This window comes from Gossypium arboreum, chromosome 13 (assembly GCF_025698485.1).
Source record: "Gossypium arboreum isolate Shixiya-1 chromosome 13, ASM2569848v2, whole genome shotgun sequence".
Classification (NCBI taxonomy): domain Eukaryota; kingdom Viridiplantae; phylum Streptophyta; class Magnoliopsida; order Malvales; family Malvaceae; genus Gossypium; species Gossypium arboreum.
In genome coordinates this window covers 68,254,740-68,269,039 of record NC_069082.1, presented here as the reverse complement: position 1 = coordinate 68,269,039, position 14,300 = coordinate 68,254,740, and the positions used below count along the sequence as shown (strand labels likewise).

At 33.2% G+C, this 14,300-nt stretch overlaps 1 non-coding gene across 1 annotated transcript; it reads left to right on the top strand.

Moving 5' to 3' along the window:
- The first annotated feature begins 3,098 nt into the window (after nucleotides 1–3,098).
- Nucleotides 3,099–3,203, top strand: LOC128287045 (small nucleolar RNA R71). The gene has a single exon (XR_008277745.1). It is a non-coding gene; the product is annotated as a small nucleolar RNA R71 (small nucleolar RNA).
- Nucleotides 3,204–14,300: the final 11,097 nt, after the last annotated feature.

The window sequence follows — 14,300 nt, the reverse complement described above, 5'->3', positions numbered from 1 at the left end:
GTGAAACACTTTGTTTATTTTTTGACCCATCACAGCTCCAACGGCATGATCACTTGCATCGTACATCAACTCAAAAGGTGAGCTCCAATCAGGTGTAACGATTATTAGGGCTGAGATTAACCTTTTTTTTAGATCTTTAAAATCTTCCAAACATGCTTTGTTGAAATCAAACACTGTATCTTTCTCTAACAACAAACAAAAAGGTTTAGAAATTTTTGAGAAACCTTTGATAAACCTTCGGTAAAAACTGACATGGCCTGAGAAGCTTCTGACTCCTTTCACATTAATTGGAGTCGGTAATCTTTCAATTACGCCCAACTTTGCTTTATCGACTTCAATTCCCCTCTTTGAGATTTTATGCCCTAAGACAATCCATTCCTTAACCATAAAATGACTTTTTTCCTAGTTAAGGACAAGATTCGTCTCTTCGCATCTCTTCAGTACCTTAGCCAAATTACTCAAACAAATATCATAAGTGTTACCAAAAACAGAAAAATCATCCATAAAAACCTCAACAAAATTTTCGACCATATCAGTGAATATTGCCGCCATGCATCATTGAAATGTTGCAGGTGTATTGCATAAACCAAAAGGCATTCGCCTAAAAGCAAATGTACTATATAGACAAGTAAAGGTTGTTTTATATTGGTCCTCCGGAGCTACAACTCTTTGGTTATATCCTGAATAGTTATCTAGAAAATAATAGAATTCATTACCTGCCTGTTGATTTAACATCTAATCCATAAAATGGAACGAAAAATGGTCCTTCCGAGAGGCTTTATTTCACTTTCGAGTGGCTTTATTCAACTTCCTTTAATTAATACAAATTCTCTAACCAGTAATAGTTCTCATTGGAATCAACTCGTTATGCTCATTTTCAACAATCATGATTCCACCTTTCTTCGACACATACTATACCGGACTTACCCACGGACTATCTAAAATAGGATAGATGATTCCTGCATCTAACCATTTGATCACTTCCTTTCTCACATCTTCCTTCATAGTAGGATTGAGCCTCCTTTGCCCATCAATTCGGGCTCTTTCACCTTCTTCTAAAATAATTTTATGTATGCAAAAAGATGGCCTTATACCTCAAATATCAGCTATAGTCCAACCAATTACTTTCTTAAATTTCTTTAGAACAATAATTAGTTTCTCCTCCTGATCTTTCATCAATTCTGCTGAAATAATCACAAGCAAAGTGGAATAGTCACCTAAATAAACATATTTCAAATGGGAATGAAGTACCTTTAGTTTGAGTTTAGGTGCTTCTTCAATTAACTACTTGGGTTGCACAAATTCTCTGACTTAACAACTTGGATTGCAAAAATTCTCTAACTTCTAACTCCAACAGTTCAAATCGTGTGGATTGAATAAAATTTCTCGGATTGGCTTCCATTAAAGCCATGTTTTCTTCACCTTCTTCATCCTTCAAAGGGTCAAGATCTAAGGCTTTCTCCAATGGATTTTTTTTTCAAAATTTCTTTCCATAGAAACTAAGGTTTCTATCTCTTCCATAACTGAACACTCTTCTGTAGGATCGAGAAATTTCATCGCTTTAAGAATGTTAAAGGTTACTTGATCATCTTGAACTCTTATGGTGAGTTCACCTTTCTGCACATCAATTAGTGTTCTTCCCGTGGCTAAGAAAGGTCTCCCGAGGATGATCGACACTTCCTTATATACTTCAAAATCTAAGACAATGAAATCAGTAGGAAAAATAAATTTATCGACTCTTACCAAAACATCCTCGATCTTTCCCTCGGGATATGCTAAAGATCGATATTTAGCTGAAGCATTACAGTTGTAGATCTTACTTTACCTATCCCTAGCATTTTGAAGATAAACTTAGGCATTAAGTTGATACTCACTCCTAAATCACACAAAGCTTTACCACGGTAAGATTCACCAATGTTACAGGGTATAGCAAAGCTTCCTTGGTCTTTCAATTTCAGTGGCAATTTGTTCTGCAAGAATGCACTGCACTCCTTTGTTAAGGCAATAGTCTCATACTCACTCAACCATTTCTTCTTGGACAGTATATCCTTCATAAACTTCACATAATTTGGCACTTGTTCTAAAGCCTCCACTAATGGAATATTGATTTGTAACTGCTTCAGAACATCCAAAAACTTCTTGAATTTCACCTCTTGTTTCTGCTTGTGTTGTTGCAATCTTTGTAGATATTGAGGTGATGAAACTTTCGGTTGAATCAGATAACTTTTCTAAGTAGGTAAATTTGCATCCAAAGAAGATGTTAAAGTATCTGAATTCACTAAGTTAGGATTTTCCTTGTCAGTCTTTGTAGATTCTGACTCTTTTGGTGTAGGAATTTTGATAGTTGGTTGATTCTCAGTATTACTCGGCAAGGTTCCTTGCGGCTATTACGAAGCTTCGTAGCTAACTGACCCATTTGGTTTTCCAAATTTTTCAATGTTGCTGCTTGTCTTTGGATCAAAGCGTCATTCTTTACCATGTACGCTTTTACAAAGTTCTCCAAACTGTTTGATGCCTCAGCTTGAGGTGGTTTTGGAGCTTGTTGATTAAACCCTTGAGATTGGTTGGGTCTATGCTACAATAAGTTGTTGTTCGGTCCATTTCCTTAGTTGCTCCAAGAAAAATTAGGATTGTTACGCCATGAAGGATTGTAGAAGTTGGACTGGGGTTCTTGTATACTCCTATTATGATGTTGGTTCCCTATATAGTAGTACACTGACTCAGGATTTGATGGACAATTCTCAAAAGAATGGTCTTCCCCACAGTACACACAGGATACTACTTCAAATGGACTTGGTGGCTGAGCTTCAAAATTATTAGCACTATTAGCGGTAAACTGTTTTAACATAGAGGAAATAGACGATACCTAAGCCAATAATGAAGTGAGGGCGTTAACTTCATGAACTCCAGGTCCATTTCTTCCTAAAGCTGTTCGATATGTTGGCCATTGATAGTTATTACTCGCGATCCTCTCGATGATCTCATAAGCCTCATTATAAGACTTAGACAAAATTGCACCATTCGCAGAAGCATCTACCATCAATCTTGTATGTGCATTGAGACCATTATAGAATATCTCCAATTGGATACAATGAGGAGTCCCATGATGAGGACAATTACGAATTAACTCTTTGAATTGCTCCTACGCCTTATACAAAGACTCATCATCCATGTTGGAAAGTTGTGATCTCGTTCCTTAACTTAGCGTTTTTGCTAGGAGGGGAATACTTACCAAAAATCTCTCTACTAAGTCTTGCCATGTAGTTATGGAACTTGGTGGCAATGAATTGAGCCATGCTCGTGCTTGATCTTGCAACAAGTACGGAAACAACTTCAACCTCAATGTGTGTTCAGTCACACCAGCTATCTTGAATGAATCACCCACCTCCATAAACAATCGAAGGTGGAGATGTGGATCTTCTGTGGGCATACCACTGAATTGGCCCACCGTTTGGAGCATTTGAAGCATCACTGGTTTCAATACAAATTGGGTTGCCTTAATATCTGGCCTTCTAAATCCTGGATTTAACTCACTGAAAAGTGGCACAACATATTGTTTGATGCATCGATCCCTATCATCAGCAATGAGGATGGGATTTCGTACACAATCGGCTTCATTACCTTGGTTTTGATTCTGATTTCCAAGGTCCATCTTGACTTGTATTTGAGCTGTTCGTTAACGTCTTCTTTGTTTGAAAGTTTGCTCAATTTCACGGTCTACAGGGAGTAAATCGATAATCTGATCTATGCTCATAAGCACTAGAAAAGAAAATTGAAAAATTAAAAAGAATAAGTTAGTAATTTTAGAAATAAACCAAATTGGAAGTAAATAATCTCACAAAAAAAATGACTATGGAAACAGTTAACAATCCCCGGAAACGACGCCAAAAAACTTGTAACGCATAGGTTTGTGCAAGTGTACACAGTCGTTATCAAGTAATAAGTAAGTATCGAGTTATCGTCTCCACAGAGATTGTATTTGTGTTAAATCACTTAATTGTAAAATTATATTAACAACTTGGTAAAAAAACACAATATGACTGAGAAGTGATGATTAAAATTAAATATATTAAACTAACTGCAATGATCCCCAATGCAAATTATCCTAAATATGCAAACTATATGAATGAAATAAATTTTAGCAAAATTAAACACAATTTGCAACAATTATAACATAAATAAACTAGGACAATTACTTTAATTAAACTCAATTTATTATCAACATGCTTAATAACATTCAAATAAACATTCCATTGCAACTCGATCTTTCATGAGTTTGGAAACCACATTAGGTCCTTTCGGAATCCTTTACTTAGTAAATATACATTTTACTAATCCTTATTTACTAAGGGTTTCTTAGCATTCATGCAAGGTAACAGGGACATGTTAGGTTTGAAACAGTTTAATCACACAAATCTAACAACTATGCAGATAACAGAGCTTGGTTAGAGTTGTTATGCGACCTGTAATTTAATCGGGTTAGGATCTAAATTGAGCATGCACATTTCAATTATGTGTCCACTAGCCGTCGTCTGGTTAGGATCGCTCGGCTAATTCAGGTGCATTTCAATGACTTATGAACGAAATACAAACTTGATTTTAATTGAAAACATGATCGATTGAGGCACAAACATTATAAGCATGAATCAAATAAATATTATTTAATTAAAGCAATCATCCTAACTTAAATAAAATTAAGCTAACATTGTTGTAACAAGAACAAAGAACACATAGCAAACATTTTCAGATTAAATCAAAGAAAAGAAAGATTAAACCCAAATCAAAGTGGTTGTCTATAACATCCCGAAAATAGGGCCTAAACGGAACAGTGGTTGCGAAACCATAAATACGACGTATAAAAATTTATTTTATTATCATTTTAAGGTCTATGGCATGATTGCATGATTGTGTGAAAATTTCGTTTAGAAATTTTATCGAGAGAGGGTCCAATTTGATATTTAGGACTAAATTGCAAAAGTTGTAAAATGTGTGTTCTAGTTCACAAAGGTACTAAGTACTTGTGAGTAATGGGTTTTTTAAAGTGGAGGTCCTTGGATAGTAATTAGACCATTATACTAGTTTGGACAAAAATACCTAAAGGAAGATAAAACACCATAGTTTTTAATTAAGGGCATTTTGGTCATTTAGTTATTAAAATGAATTAAAAACAAAATTAAAAGCCAATTTTTGTCCATCTGCAACCCCTTGGCCGAATTTCACATGAGGAAGACATATCTAGGGTTTTTCAAGCTTTCAAGCTTGATTGTAAGTCCGTTTTAGCCCCGTTTTTAATGTTCTTTACATTTTTGGAGTCCCGGTAACTTATTAAGCTTATTCTAGCAATAATTTAACCTAGGGTTTATATTTGGAAAAATACCCATAGGTGAAATGTGTTTATTTTGATGTTTTATGGTAGAATATGAAGCTTGAAATTGTGTTAAACAACTTTTGCTAAGCGATTTTACGTGAAAACGAGTAAAACGACATAATCGGTAAAAATACCTAATGTTCATAAGTACATGTTAGAGTGAGAATTTGATGTTGTCATAGAAGGGAAAAATGATCAGCATGTCATAAAACATAAGAAAATAGGATGAAGTTTAATTTCCGAGCCTTGGGGAAAAAGTGTAAATATGTAAAAGTTTAGGGGCAAAAATATAATTTTGTCAAAGTTTAAGTCAAGGACTGTTTTAATAAATGTGAGTGTTAAATAAGCTAAATTTTTTTATTATAGATCAAGAAGAATGAAATCCGGAGTTAGACTGGGGAAAGAAAAAGAATAGTGGACTAAATCGATATAGTTGATCGTATTTTATTTCGCGGTAAGTTTCCGGTAAATAAATGCAATATTCTATTGTTTTATGTTAATGTTGTTAATTTCCAGCATGTGTATATTTATTTTATGAAATTATTCAACGAAGACTCAAGCATGAATTGACACAGAAGTAATTTCAGAAAGTCCTGGTTGAACCTTAGGAATGTGTAGGATACAAATGTCATGACATTAGGGTTTAAGGATACCATGTAAGACCATGCCAAGGCATGGAAATTGGTAAGGTTTCTAAGGCAAGGAAATCATGTAAGACCATGTCAAGACATCGCATTGATAAGTTACTATAAGGCAAAGGTCCCATGTAAGACCATGCCAAGGCATGGCATTGGTGAGTTCATAAGGCAAGGATACCATGTAAGACCATGTCAAGACATGGCAATGGTAAGTTTCAAAAGGATACCACATAAGACCATGAAAAGTCATAGCAATGGTAAGGTACCCGTGTATCCTTAGTATTCCAAGTGGTTCAACGGGAAAGTTTAAAGAGAATATCAAGGTAAGGTAAGGTAAGACGAGTTATACAAAAAAGGTAAGACAAGTTCATGATAGAAGAGCAAAGGTAAGTATATAATGTTCATGTATGCTTGATAAGGAAAAAGGTAAGTAAAATGTATTAATAAATTTGATTAAGTATTTAAGTAAGTGAGTAAGTGAAGAAGTTTAAAATATGTCTATGACAATTAATGAAGTTGCATTAAGTAGTATCATGCCAAGTAGTAAGATAATTCTTATGAATGTTGTTATTTATTTGCATGCAAAATTACTAAGCTTAATGCTTACCCCCTTTATTTTCCTTCTTTTTATAGTTTTATCAAGCTAACTCGGGGATCGTAAAGTACATCGGAGGTTCGGGCACACTATCACAAGGATTATTTTGGTATAGCTAGACGTTTCATTTTAAGTATGGCATGTATAGCATCGTAGCGATTTTGTGTGTATGATCTTATGATATGACTGATGAATGGTATGTAAATGCTTTATAATGATTAGCTGTTGGAATGGCTAATCAAGAACATGTTTGGTGTTATGTATGCCTAAATGCTAGTTATTCCATGGAAATTATGAAAAAAGTGAAATTAGCTTTAAAACAGTATCAGACAGCAATAATGACGTAAATTTGAAAAGTCACTAAAAATAGTAGAAATGGATTTAGATAGTGAATGAGATCTAGAATTAAATATTATTGAGTCTATTTTCATATGAAAGAAACAGAGTAAATAAAGGAGTTTTATTTTACCAGATATTTAAATTTTGGTAAGATAGGGTCAGAGTGATTTTTGAATCCCCTGTTCTGACTTTAGAAATTCACTAAAAATTGTAAAAAAATAATTAGGAGTTATACTTTATATGTATAGATTCTTTATTGAGTCTAATTTTAAATAAAATAAATGGCATGGTTATTTGAATTCTTTAGATGGATAAAATTAATTCATAGTGAACAGAGGTCAGAGCAGCCAAACACTGAAACAGGGGAAACTTTAACTAATAAACTGTACTAATTGGCTAGACAAAAAATTCTGAAAAACATTTAGTAAGAAGATATATGAGTCTAGTTTTAGGGAAAATTTACGGATTTGGATTTCGAGTTTTGTAACTCGAGTTATTATTTATTTAGTGACTATGACGTAGATGGACAGTTTATTTATGAAAAATGAAATAAATTGTTTTGATTTGTTTAATTGATTGGAATATTTTTATTGATTCTGGTTTGTTCCCAAACTATTTCAATTTCATGTTTTAAGGTCTCGAGGACCCTTTTTAAGGACATATTGAATGAATGAAACTAAATTAATTTTAAACGCAAATTTTTATGCCTCGAATTAGTAAGCTAAGCCAGGTAACGCCTCGTGCTTGACTCCGGCGACGGTCTCGGGTAAGGGGTGTTACACTGTCACCCAAGACTCTAACCAACGAGGCTCCTTCGCTCCTTCGCTTTGCTCCTTTTCTAATGGCTCTCCAAGGTGGCCGACCAAGGGCTCTTTAAGAGGATTAATTGCTAAAATCTCTATGAAGAGATGATGCTAGGAGTGGGGAATGGAAAAGGCTAAAGAAAATTGAGAGAAAAGAGAGAAAGATGAGAGATGAGGGATGATTAGGAATGGTGAAATGAAGTCTTATTTATAGGTGAAAAGAGGAGAGTAGTTTGCTAAAAATAGAGAGGTTTAGTCTCTTTAAGCTTCTTCAATGAGTGGCCAGCCATTATTAGTGGATTTTGAGTTGAATTTTGCTTTATTTTCAAGTAATTTAAATGCCATGACAACTCAGGACTGAGACTCGGTCAAATGTAAATCTTAGGGTAAATCTCTAACTTTTTCAACATTGCAAGGACCTTATGTAATTAAACCAAAAAGTGGTTTATGTGGACAGCCATGTGTAGCCAAAATTGGGTTGACTTGGTCTGCAATTTGGACGGTTTTTGTAATCCAACAAAGCTATCAGACCTTTCTAAAATAAATTAATAAATTAAAGGACCAAAGAATAAAATAAATAATTAAATAAAACCTAAATTATTAATGAAATATTTTAAAATCAATTATTAAATATAATTTTATATTTTATTATTTAATTTAATCATGCATGACCCATTTTATGTCTTGAAAATATAATATGTTCAAATAAATATAAAATAAGCCATTTTATGCATCAAAACTATATAATTAAGTATAAAATCAAATTTAATAATTTCAATGTCCTAATTTCATATTTTCACATAATTCATTAATTTATTAAATAATTACTTAGTTTTAACTACGAATTTAAGTAAATGTGATAAATTGCATAGGAAAAATCCTATATATTTTTCAGTTTACAGAAATCATAAGTGAAGTTGGGTATTTAAATTCCTCGAGGAGCCAAAATGCAATTCATTTCTTCCTCCTTGGTGATGCAAACATAAGCCTTTGTATCTCCCGGAGTACTCACTTCACGGTGTTGTGAAGGGATATCCAGAATAACACAACCACTTCCTTTTATCCTAACCATTGTGTTCTAATAAACCCAGAAAAATCACAAGAACGATGGAAATTTTAAGGAAGTTACCTTTGAAATTATTCTTCTCAGCAATGGCTTCTTCTCCAAAATATCTGAATCAAACATTTTAGTGTTTAGGGCTCAGGCAACCTCATTTTAAAAGGGTTTTTGCACTTTAACAATTCATGTATTTGAGAATAAGGGAACAACTAGCTGTGTACAGCTGTACCGCTTCTTAACACGTTGTGAGATGTACATTACAAGTTAAAACACAAAGCGTATGCAATAAGCTTCTCCTTATGTGACCTTCCATCTCATAAAATCAAGTTCGACCTTCCATCTCATAAAATCAAGTTCAAAGCAGAGTTAGTTTATAACTCTCCTTTGAACTAGGTGGGGGAAAATTTTTTATAATACTCACTATTATCGACCCACTACTTGATTGAGTCCCGACCCGTATCTTACATGGTTCGCACTTTGGGTGTAACACCCCGAACTCGTGACCGTCGCCGGTGTCGGACACGAGGGGTTAACGGCCAAATCCTCTCAAGGTACCAACCAATTTGACATTTCCAGTCAGGCTGGAAAACTGTGTCACCGTCGCATTAAAAATCATATCTCGAGTTTCAAAACTCGGAAACTGGTTTCGTAAATTTTCCCTGAATTTAGACTCACATACCCATCCATGGATTTATTTCTAGAATTTTTGGTCGGGCCAATTGGTACAGTTTATTAGTTAAAGTCACCCATGTTACAGGGATCGACTGCTCTGACCTTCGCGCGTTACAACTTGAATATCTCTCTGTACAGGGCTTTAATACTGGCGTCGTTTGTTTCTAATGAAACTAGACTCAAAATGGAATCTTTACATATAAGGCATGACTCCTAATTATTTCTGGATAATTTATGGTAAATTTTCTAAGTCGCGACAGGGGACCCAGAAACCGTTCTGGCCCTGTCTCACGAGAACTTTAATATTTCTCAGTATACTGCTCATATGGTCGTTTCGTTTCGTCCATATAAAAATAGATTCATCAAGGTTCAATTTCATAATTTACTCACTATTTAATTCTACTTATACTATTTTTAGTGATTTTTCAATCTCATCTCACTGCTGCTGTCCGCAACAGTTACTGCAGTAGACTATGCCAATTTCATGAATCTTTCCTTGGCCCTAATCATCCATCATACATGACACAAATTATGGCCACCTTATCAAAATTAGAGTTTCTAAGACTCGTGGCTATAGGTTCTAGCATCCCACTCGACGACCACATAGGCCATTTTCACATGGCTTAAAGTTTACAACCCACAGTTCGACAAAATATAATAGCCTATACATGCCAAATGTTCTTCAACAACGAAGACAATACCACAAGATTTCAGCCGGTGTGATGACTTCAACGACGGTCCCGATCACGCAAACAATACGAGTCCGAGAGACCTAAAATGGGTGACAAGAAAACACCGAGTGAGTTTACAACTCAGAAGTCATAAGCATTCATCAATCCACCGATAAAGTTACTACAACATGTACAACAAACGAGGCTAGGTACTCATCCATATCGAATCTATACCATAATACCTCGGACCTTTCGGTCCAATCTCGTACCAAGTCATACATCCACATTTCATATTCTACACAACAAGATAATCAAGCATTTTTACACATTAACTCATTTTCCACCACAACCATACAATTTCAATCATCACATAGATTTAAGGCTTACCAAATTCAACCCCAAGCATGAACGTATTCTCTATTCGTCATGTGCTCGAGGTACTTACCGATCCGCTGTCCATACTCAACTCGATGGAGACACACCCTCCATATAATTGTTCGATCGGAGATATTTATATATATATATAGAGTACGCACACATTGCTTAATACTCGATTTCGCACACTTAGTGCCATGCGATTTAAGCCCGCACACATAGTGCCATACCCTTGAGCTCGCACACTTAGTGCCATATATTTCCAGCATGCACACTTAGTGCCATATATTTCCAGCACGCACACTTAGTGCCATATATTTCCAGCACGCACACTTAGTGCCAATCTCAATCACCGTACACACGTATTGCCCAAGACACTTAGTGCCGAAAGCAAACTTTCTACACATTTCACTATTTCTTTTACATTCAACAATTGTCATCACTCCATACACATACAATTTCATTTATATATATATAGCATCCCATTAAACACAATTGCATAGATTTTACAATCATTTAAGCAATATCAAACATATGTGCTTAATGACTTACTTTGTTTGGGGTAGAACGGTTCCAAATCGGCTACTCGTTTGCTTTCTCCTTTCCTTTGTCCAATCTAGTTCCCTTTGCTCTTGAGCTAAATCAAACAATTTACCTCTCCATCAAACACAAACATACGGCATTCACATGCATTATTATGGTTATTGCGAATACTTAACACAACTAAGCTGAAAATTTACTCAATCTTATCTTAATTTATTGCTACTTATTTATCAAAGTTTCCAATACAAGGTATTTAACACCTATGCCCATTTATACCCCATATGGCGAATGCTTCATTCCTTACCCAATTAACCATCCAACAATTTTTCAGCCTCATTACCACCCTTTTCATGTCTAATTGTTTAAATACTCTCAAGCTCATTCACAAGTACTATTATACATCTCATTAAGCATTAATCATTTTGCAACATAAATTCTATAGCATGGCGAATACTCATGCACACACACACACATAACAACAAGAACTCAATGGCACAAAATTTCCTTTTTGTTAAACATTCGAACTCACTCATCTCCATGCTTTCATCACAACAACATCAAAACACTCACCAAGGAAAACAACATGCATGGCCGAAATTTAACTCACCTAACAACTTAGTTTCGATTTGAGATTCAAGGAAAATTTTGAACCAATCCTCCAAATCATGCATGCATTTTCAAGAGTGGCATAAAACATACCTTCTTGTATCAAAACACCTTAGTCTAGTAAGCTCCCATGGCTGATTTTCTCAAGCTTTTTCCCCCTTAGTCTAGTATATATAGTCTTGTATCAAAACATGTTTGAAACATGTTTTCCCTTGCCCATCACTCTTGACATGGCCGGCCACTACCCTTAGGAATGGGCTATTTGACATGCAAGTCCATTTATTTTACTTCATCCTTTTATTAATCTCTTAAAATTAGCCACATCTATTTAAATCCTTTCACATGAGTCCTTTTTCTTTCAATTCACAATCAAATCAACTAAATCAAAGAATTCAAAATTCACACATGCATTTTCACATATTCTAGACAATAAATATTACGTTCGAACATGTCGGTGACTCGGTTTAGCGGTCCCGAAACCACTTCCCGACTATGGTCAATTTTGGGATGTCACATTGGGTTTCCATTTAAGGTGCTCGCACTTTTTTTGAGATCATCTGATGTGGGTTCGCACCATCATATAGGCGAACCCACATCATATAAACACGTGTTAACTCTAAGATAGGGTACGTGTTGACGTGCATAGGAACCTATCTATAATATCACATCCATGAATATTGACCATATCATATAAATCAAAATTGATTTTTTGATGAAAAAGTCTAAATATATAATATTTTTAAAACTAAATTACTATGATAAATTTTATAAAACATGTAACGAATAAGTACAACACAACTCTAAAATAAATAAATAATTTTTTTCAAATTGAATCAATGCAAAATAATATAAATATATGACACCCATATAGAAATGGGTCAAAGTCTATGTAAAGAAAATTAAATTTATACTATAAATATATATAAAAATATAAAAGACAACCATATTACAAAAATAATATACAGACATTAAAACAATGAAAAGTATAATCAAGAAAAAAAGTAATTCTACAAAGAAAAGGAAAAAATAATTTTTATCTGAATTCACAATTTATAAGTTAAACTTAATTACCTACAAAATCATAGTTAAATCGCAAGTAATAAAAAGTATTGTTTGCAGGGACAAAGTGAGAATAATTTTTTAAAGGGGCAAATGAAATTTTAATTTTTATAGGTTATATTTTTATAATTTTAAAGGATTAAATCAAATTTTATAATTTTCGAGAGTCAAAGTATAATTTTACTTTTATTAATTTAAAATTTTAAAAAAAATCAGAAGGTTTAAATAAAAAAATTCGATTTTAGGAGGCCTAGGGTCTATGCCCTCTAAATTCGCCTCTGATTGTTTGATTCATGGTAAAGGAAGTCATAGATCTATTTTTTATAAACAGAAAATCATTTCGTTTTGAGTATTGATGTACACTCTATCCTTGGAAATAAATTTACAACGGAAATCAAACTGATGATGAATGAAACATAGAAGGAGAAGAGAATACAAGTACATGGTTGAAGTGCTTCTTTAGAAATAGGAAAAGTAGGGAAAATGGCAATGGAGTTGGTAGCGTGGAATACTGGAGTTAAAAGCAGTAAAGCACGTGAGACTCGACATTAAACCACCTGCCCTATTCACGACTTTTTAAGTTATATGGAACAATGGTTTATTCAAATTTTTTTTTTGAGAGTGTTGGAATTAAATTGTATATTTTTATAATAGTAAAATTATAATTTTATCATTTTAATAGTCTACATCTTTATAATTTTTAAAAGATTCAATCAAAATTTTATTACTTTTTAGATGCCAAAGTACAATTTTACTATTATTAATTTAAAATTTAATAAATTATAAAAGAATTAAATAAAAAATTTTTCATTTTAAGGAGGTCAGGGCTCGTGCTAACTCTCTTTGGCTCCACCATTGGATGGAGACTTTTTGTCTTTTTACTAACCCAATTGCATTCTTCAACATAGAAATTTCTTTCAAGGAACAGTATTTTTTTTATTTTAATATCGAAAAGTTTATGTAATCTTTTAAAATTTAATCTTTATATTTTAAGTTTGAGAGATTGAATTTTATATATAGTTTATTTAAACTTTGATGAGATTACAAAATAAAATAAAATAACTTTCTAAATCCTAAACATTTATATTTTTTATCAATTTAATCATTAATTTTTATTAAGTAAATATTTTAAAAAATTAAAATTAAATTTTCATATTTTAAATAAAAACATAAAAAGTATAAAATATAAAATTATGAAAAATTATTTAAAAATAAAAATCATTTTAAATATAAAAGAATCCAAATTTCTATGTAGTCTAAACCGGACTAGACCAACCAGTCGGACCAAAATTTGGTTGGGATATTGATCCGATAAGAAGTAAAAATCTGATGGATCCATGAACTGTTACAAACTAGTTGAATTGAATTAAAAAATCGTTTGAACCAACAATTGAATCAATTTTTTATATAATTTTAAAAGTATTTTAATATATTTTATTTTTCATAATTTATTTTTTTGAACTGGTCCGACCATTTGAACTGGGAACCTTGGACTGCTCACTTGGTTGGTTTTAATGATTAAGATGATAAAAATATAAAATTTATATTAATATTTAATTAAGAAAAACAAT